Source organism: Condylura cristata, unplaced genomic scaffold, assembly GCF_000260355.1.
Source record: "Condylura cristata isolate star-nosed mole 26May11 unplaced genomic scaffold, ConCri1.0 scaffold00005, whole genome shotgun sequence".
In the NCBI taxonomy this organism is placed as follows: Eukaryota; Metazoa; Chordata; class Mammalia; order Eulipotyphla; family Talpidae; genus Condylura; species Condylura cristata.
Genome location: NW_004567106.1, coordinates 7,314,885 through 7,322,007, shown reverse-complemented (window position 1 = coordinate 7,322,007; position 7,123 = coordinate 7,314,885).

Genomic DNA, 7,123 nt, shown 5'->3' with positions numbered 1-7,123 from the left:
TAGGGTAGAAGCTGGCACCTCTAGAGACCCCCTTCCTCGCGGTTGGGAGCCCGCGTACTCTGCAGCCCTCCCGACCGGCTCGCCCCCCGCCCCCCCAAAACCACACTCGCACAGACACACACAGCCGGCGCCCCCTCCTGGCCTCCTCCGCGCTCCTCCCCCGGCCCTGCCCGCCCCGCCCGTGAGCTCCAGGGGGAAAGCGGACCCGCTAGGGTAGAAGCTGGCACCTCTAGAGACCCCCTTTCGGGCTGTGGGGAGGTCGCCGAAAGACAAGGCACCGAGTGCCGACCGTTTATCGGGGTGTCTTTCCCTCAAGGAGGAGGGAAGGCGAGCGCACCGCTGAGCCAGGGAGGCGGCTCCCGCACTGCCTCCGGGTCTGCAGTGGAAAGGCCTCGTGGGCGCAGTCAGGTTTGAGGGGGACTTTTGTGTTCAGTTTTGCCGAAGACGCTGCTAAGTGAAAGATGCAAAAGAAAGGCGGGCCGGTTTCTTGGGAGCGTGAAGTATGGCTTCAACTGTAACCCCAGTAAGGTAGGGCTGGTGCAGTTTCCTTCATCTCCGTCTCTGACGGTGACAGATGGGAATGTAGGCATAGCTGATTGCTGACATAAACACCCAGCTCTACAGTAAATAGTAAACAGAAGTCCTTATTCTATTTTCCATGTATATATGAAATTCGAAGGCTTTAAAGGCCAAGGAGATTCTGACTTCTCCTTCCCCGCCAAAAAAAAAAAAATTGAACCTTACAACGAGGCCGGGGGAGGGTCGCTTTATAAAATCCCAGTTCAAGCAAACATACATCATCTTCATCCCAATAAAGCGAGGTGCACAGAGTTCTCCAAACGTCAATCTCCCTAGGGAGAGAGAAGGAAGATGGGGGAAGTCTTGAATGTGTTGATTTGCGGCCAGCAAACTCCTTGTGAATGGAAATAGTAATCTTGAGTCATCTGGCTGTGTAAGTAATAAGAGCTTGCCAGCGTGTGACAATGCAGTTCGATTTAAAGGAAGTTTTGGGGAGTTTGTGTTTTGTTAAAAGATGTTATCTTAAAACAAAAACTAGCCCCCTGCCTTCCTTAAATTGTGAGGTAGAACATTTGATTTGTTCTGCCCTGCACTGAGAGCATTATAGAGTCTTGATAGATTGCAGCTGATAAAAGACAGGAAGTCAAACCAAGTGGGGAGCAGAGGAGGGTGGAGAACAGTCAAGAAAGTGATTATGAGTTAAAGTGCAAGGATGTTGGGTACTGGTGACTCTATTACAGACATCACTAAGAATGAGCTCAGACAGGAAAAGTTAGACTTTCATCACTTCCTCAGATTAGTTAGGGGAAAGTTATCACCAGCTATGAATGAAAAGACAAACGCAACCAACCCATTGAAATAGTTTGAGTTCTAGTTTCTCCCTAGTCAGTAGAGATTAACTAGTCATTAACTTAATAAACCTTTATACTAACGTTAATATCTACCTATTATTTGTTTGGGTAATGCTGTTTCAAATATTTGTATGTCTATGTTTTACTTCCCCAACTCTCTCACTTTTAAAAAAGATTAGCTTCAGGGCCCTCCATGGTGGTGCAGCGGGTTAAAGCAGCTCATTATGAAGCTCTCCAAAGCCACTGCAGAACCAGTTTGATCCCTAGCCAGGGAGATGACCCACATGGTATGGGAGACATCTCCTGACCCACCGGCAGTTCACCTCAGCAGTGTATTTCAGTACATCTGCCTGTTCTGCTCCCCACTCTGTCTCTGGTGAATCCTCTCACTCACCACACTCTGGCCTGTACCCCAGTTCTGTAAGCATAAATAATAAATAAATCTTTAAAAAAAAAAATTAGCGGGCCCTCCCTGGTGGCGCAGCAGGTTAAAGCACAGCACTAAGAAGCTTAAGCGCATTCTGCATGAGTTTGATCCCGGCCTGCCCTGGAGGAGATCCACATGGTGCGGCAGACCTCTTCTGACCTGCTGGCTGCTCCCCTCAGCAGTGTATTTCATTGATCTGCCTGTTCTGCTCCCCACTCTGTCTCTGGTGAATCCTCTCACCCTCTGCATCTCTGGCTTGTACCCCAGTTCTGTATGAATAAATAAATAAATCTTTTAAAAAATTAGCTTCAGCTTAAATACTATATGTGTACACAGTACAGTAGTTAACTGTTTTTTAAATGAGATATTATGTGTTGTGCAATATAGCTTCCATTTTAAAAAAGAAATCAGGATAATGGTTACTTTTTATTGGGTAGTAACTGGTTACTTCTCTGTGTTTAGTTAGAAATATATATACTTAAGTTTTGCAGTTTGAAAAATAAATAAATCAGAGATCGATCAAGTAAATACTAATATGTAGATATGTCTAAAGTGGGAAAAAGCATGTCGACATGAACCTACTTGTGGAAAAAATATACATACATATGCTTCTATATGCTTATAACATTTCTGGGAGAAAAGAACAAAAACTGTTAGGTATGTGTGTTTCCTTTGCACTTGATACTTTCTAGTTTAAATGTCTACCTAAAAATGCAATACTTTTATAACAAAAAAATACTTATTAAAACGTTTACTTCCTTTTCTCTATATAGCAGTCTAAAACTTTAATTTTTCCACTTGTAAAAAATTTCACCTAATTAAAACAGTGTGTCAGTAGAAAATTATTAGTAGTGGAGGGGAAAAAATCACCACAATTAGAATAACCAACCTTCCATTAGATACTTACCAGTTTCCTTTGTTAGTTTTGATTTTAAAAGGTTAATTTTGAAAAAAATAAAAAGAAACTGTTACAAAGAAGGAAAAGTTTTAACTGGATGCTTCTAAGATATGTATACTTACAGGATCAGCTCTTAATACCAGTATTTGTTTCATGTTTGCCTTCATCTTAGATTGAAAGTTCCCTAAGGGCAGGAACACGGATATGAAAAGCACAATGATTTTGAACATAAAATATTTGTCAAATGAATGTAGAATGCATTGCTGCCATTGAGAAGTGACTAAACTCAGAAACAAAGATGACTATCACTATTCAGCATCTGTGGCATAGATATATTCCATGAAAGGATAGATCTATGCCATTTCTCTATCCAAATTTCTGGTTTACAAGCTTACAGTTTTACCTGGTCTGAATTAAAGGTACAATATTTGACTATAATCAAAAGTGCATACCTAGGAGCTGAGCCCAGCATGGGTGTACTTCAATCATTTAATCAATTAAAACATTTATTGTGTATTAGACCTGAAATAGTAGCAACACTGGCTGGGAGATTAAGGATTTATGGATTCTAGTCCCTATTCTATCACTGTGTTGTCTGACTGCATAACACAGTAAATGACTTAACCACTTCCTTATCTATACATGACCTACAAGGTTAGTAATAGCTACAAAATTCGAGCTTGAATGGTAAAAGTTTTGTTCTCCCAGCTTCTGTATTAAAAGGTAAATACATTAACAGAAAATTATATACAAATAAGATGGAGATAAAGATCACTACCAAAAATTAAATGCAAGCTACATTATTTCTAGTCACTTTATAACATGTACTTTGGCTATAAATGCATTTTGTGCTATAAGAAAAATAGCAGGCAATCAATTTGAAGAGAATGAATCCTAATCTAAATTGGATAAAATATAGAGGATTTAATTAGGGCCTAAGGTGCCCCCAAAGCAGAAGCAGATATTCTGCTCTTTAATAGTGTAAAAGGATTTTATCAGAAAAATTAAATCCATGACATAAGGATGCCAAAGATATATAGAGTTGCAAAGTGAAATTAAAAAGAAAAAAATACATGTTTGTTAATGTATAATTTTAGACTTTAGCCAAAGATAGTTAAAGTTTAAGGATGCAATTATAAAAGTGGTAGAAATTTACATCATTAAGTATCCTCTTGGAACTATAAAAAAATTACCCTAGTTAATTATTTTTAGGATTAAATGTTAGCCTCCTTTTTGGAACTCTTCCAGAAACTAAAATAGTATAAGATTAAATCATCTATACCAAGTTCCAAGAGTCATCAGTGAAACTGGTATCCAAAATTCTTGCCACTGACTTTTACATTCCAACTGTAGGATAATATCCAGTTTTAAGGCTTCCTTCCATTTGTTTTAACAAGGAACAAATTAAAATCAAATAGGGGAAGAAAACAGGAAATTGCAGAAACTAGTGTATTTATCCTGCTTGGGCTCATCACTCTTAATTTGAACCACTTCAACATATTTATTTGATTATTTTATATTTGCCTGATTGTTTCATAGCAAATTTTTCAACATATATTTCAAGAGCCCCAAGTAAATTGATTTACTTGCAAATGACTACAGGTCGAGAACAAAGAAGTTACAGAAATAATAAATAAAGTAGCTGCATAGAAATATTGGTAAATTCTCTTTCCTATTACACTATGTGTAAGTATTATAATTGCTTATCATTTGTTATAATAGAAATTTATATAAGAAAATATTGACCACTGTTTCTAAGATACAATTCTCTTAATTATACTGTTTAGTTTATTTTTGTATTAAGAGAGTTGAAAGAACTGGTCAAATTCAAAAAGATTAATGGAATGATCAAAACTCCTAAATTCCAGCTCTGTATTTTGCTTATTCCTACCTTATGGGGAAGAAATTCAAAATGTGATTTGAAACGACATTGCAAAGTCAGTTGACTTTGAAAATGAAACTCCTTTTACTCTAATGGGTGTTTGTAATTTAACTAAATATTCTAAAACTGTCACCAACTGAAACATTGCAGCATGAAAATACAGCTTGGTCCTAACTAATACTAATCCAATATTACTTCTCTATGCAGATGAGTCATTTCTATATTACATAGTGCCTTAAATTCCTCAGGCTGCTATCACAGACTACAAGAAGCTGGGTGGATTGTAAACAAATAAAATTTAATCTCTCAGATTTCTGGATGCTGGAAGTCCCAGTTATTCCAGCATAATCTCCAGGTTGGAGACTGCCTACTTCTCATCATGTCTTCACATGGTGGAGTGAGGAAGGGGGTTTTGGGGGTAGGGGGGCCCTTTTTTGTGTAAGTAACAATCTCATTCATGAGGGCTTCACCCTTATAACCTAACCATTTCCCAATCACCCTCCAAATACCATCACATTGGGGATTAGATTACAACAAATAGCTCTGGTGTAAGGGAGACATAAATATTTAGTATCTTGAGTATTATTTTCAAAGGACCACTGCAGAATAACCTACACAGAGACAGGAGGAACAGAAAGAGGAAGGGGAAGACATCAATTGAAAAATCTTCTGAGATGATTCTTGCACAACCTCCACCATGTGAAAATTGCTGATTAGTGCTTTAATGGCAATTAGTGTAAAATAATGGTAATTATTTGATGAAAGTCAAATAGAGAGTACATACTTTCTTATCATAAGCAAGTAATTTTACTTGCCTTCATTTTTTAATTAACTGTCCCATGTGCTATGCTGAACACTGCTTATGCTGCAGTGAATGCATAGTCACACCAGCTGCCTGCACAGAGCTTACAGACTAGGAAGGGAAATGACATAGAAGGTGTCATTTACAGTAAAAGGTGATCCATTTTAAAAAGTGAGAAGGACTGGGTGCCACAGATAAACCTACAGCTGCAAGACCCTCTCCTAATCTCAAGGTCAGAAATGTCCACTCTGAGCAATCACACTTGGGAAAATCCAGAGAAGTGATCAGGCAGCAAGTAGGAGTTCCCAGCAGAGATTAGCATTTATGGAGGCCAATGGCAAAAGGAGAACATGGAGCATTTAAGAAAACTAAAAGTGTCCTGTGTATAGAATGGGCATTAAATAAGATTGGTGAATTTGGCAAAAGCCAAAAAGTAGAAGCTTCAAGTATCATATAGTAAAGGTCATGTATGCTTTAATTCCTATTAAAAATGTCAGACAACTATCATGTTTTCCTGCTCCTCCTGAAAACCCATTAATACTATACTGAATGATTTTCTTTTTAAAGCATCAGTCCATATGTATATAGATTATGGGAGAGAACACCCAGACACTTTTGGAAATTGAAAAATTATAGTTGAATAGTAACTGACTTGTTAGTCCCTAGAAAGCTAAATCCTAAGCAGTTGGCAAAGTGAAGAGGCAAACTACTGAAAATTTATTACTTAATATCAAAACCACTGTTTCTTTCTTTATTTTCTTCCCATAGTTCTTACCAACACATTGCTCTACAATGAAACTCAGTAAACAGACCAAACCATGTAAACTGAATTCCCAAAATTTCTTAGTGAGTGTGTCCTAGACATGGGCAGAGAGCCAGCGGATCTCTAGAAATATGATGGATTATATTAGTAAAGATAGAGATAATAACAAGTTAACATAGAAATTAGAAAGAGATAACAAAAACTAACCTAGAAAAGTAACTAGGAGGAAATGAAAACTATGCAGAGAAAAGACAAAGCAATTCAGAATATCTTCAAAGGCATAAAAATAGTGAAATAGCATAGGATATTGCATCCAATAACCAAAAATATTTTTTAAAGTAGCAGCCACATGGCAAAAATAAATCTTCAGTATTTAAAAATGTCATAGTACGAAAGGAAACTTCAAGTGAAGATTTAAAATATGAAGTTGAAATCTTCTAAGAAAAGAAAACAAAAAGGTGGATAGAGATGAAGAGGGGGGAAATGAAAATGATATAGACTAGTTTAGGAAAGTCAATGTTTGAAAAATAGGAGTTCCAGAAAATGAAGGGTGGGGATCATTAAAAAAAAAAGATTCACGAAAATTTCCTGTAACAAAAGGATATTACTTTCCAGTTCAAAAGAGCTCACTGAAATCTCAAGAAAATGGATGGAAAAAAAGGTACACTAACAAACATCATTATTAAATTGCAGAACCCTAAAGACAATATTCTAAAAACTTACAGAAAAGAAAGACCAGATTTTTTTTATTACAAAAGTTTATTTTTACATCATTTTGTACATTTTTTTTCCATCTCGATTGTAATCCCCGTGGGTTTCCCATCACCAAATCACCCGTGTGCCATACCATAGTCCCATGCATTTCTCTCCCCTCACCCCCCTTTTTGATCCCATTCCCCACTCCACCCCCACAAAATATCTCTGGTATATGGTTGTTCATTATTTTTGTTATTTTCTCGCCTGGTCCATTATACTCCTGCT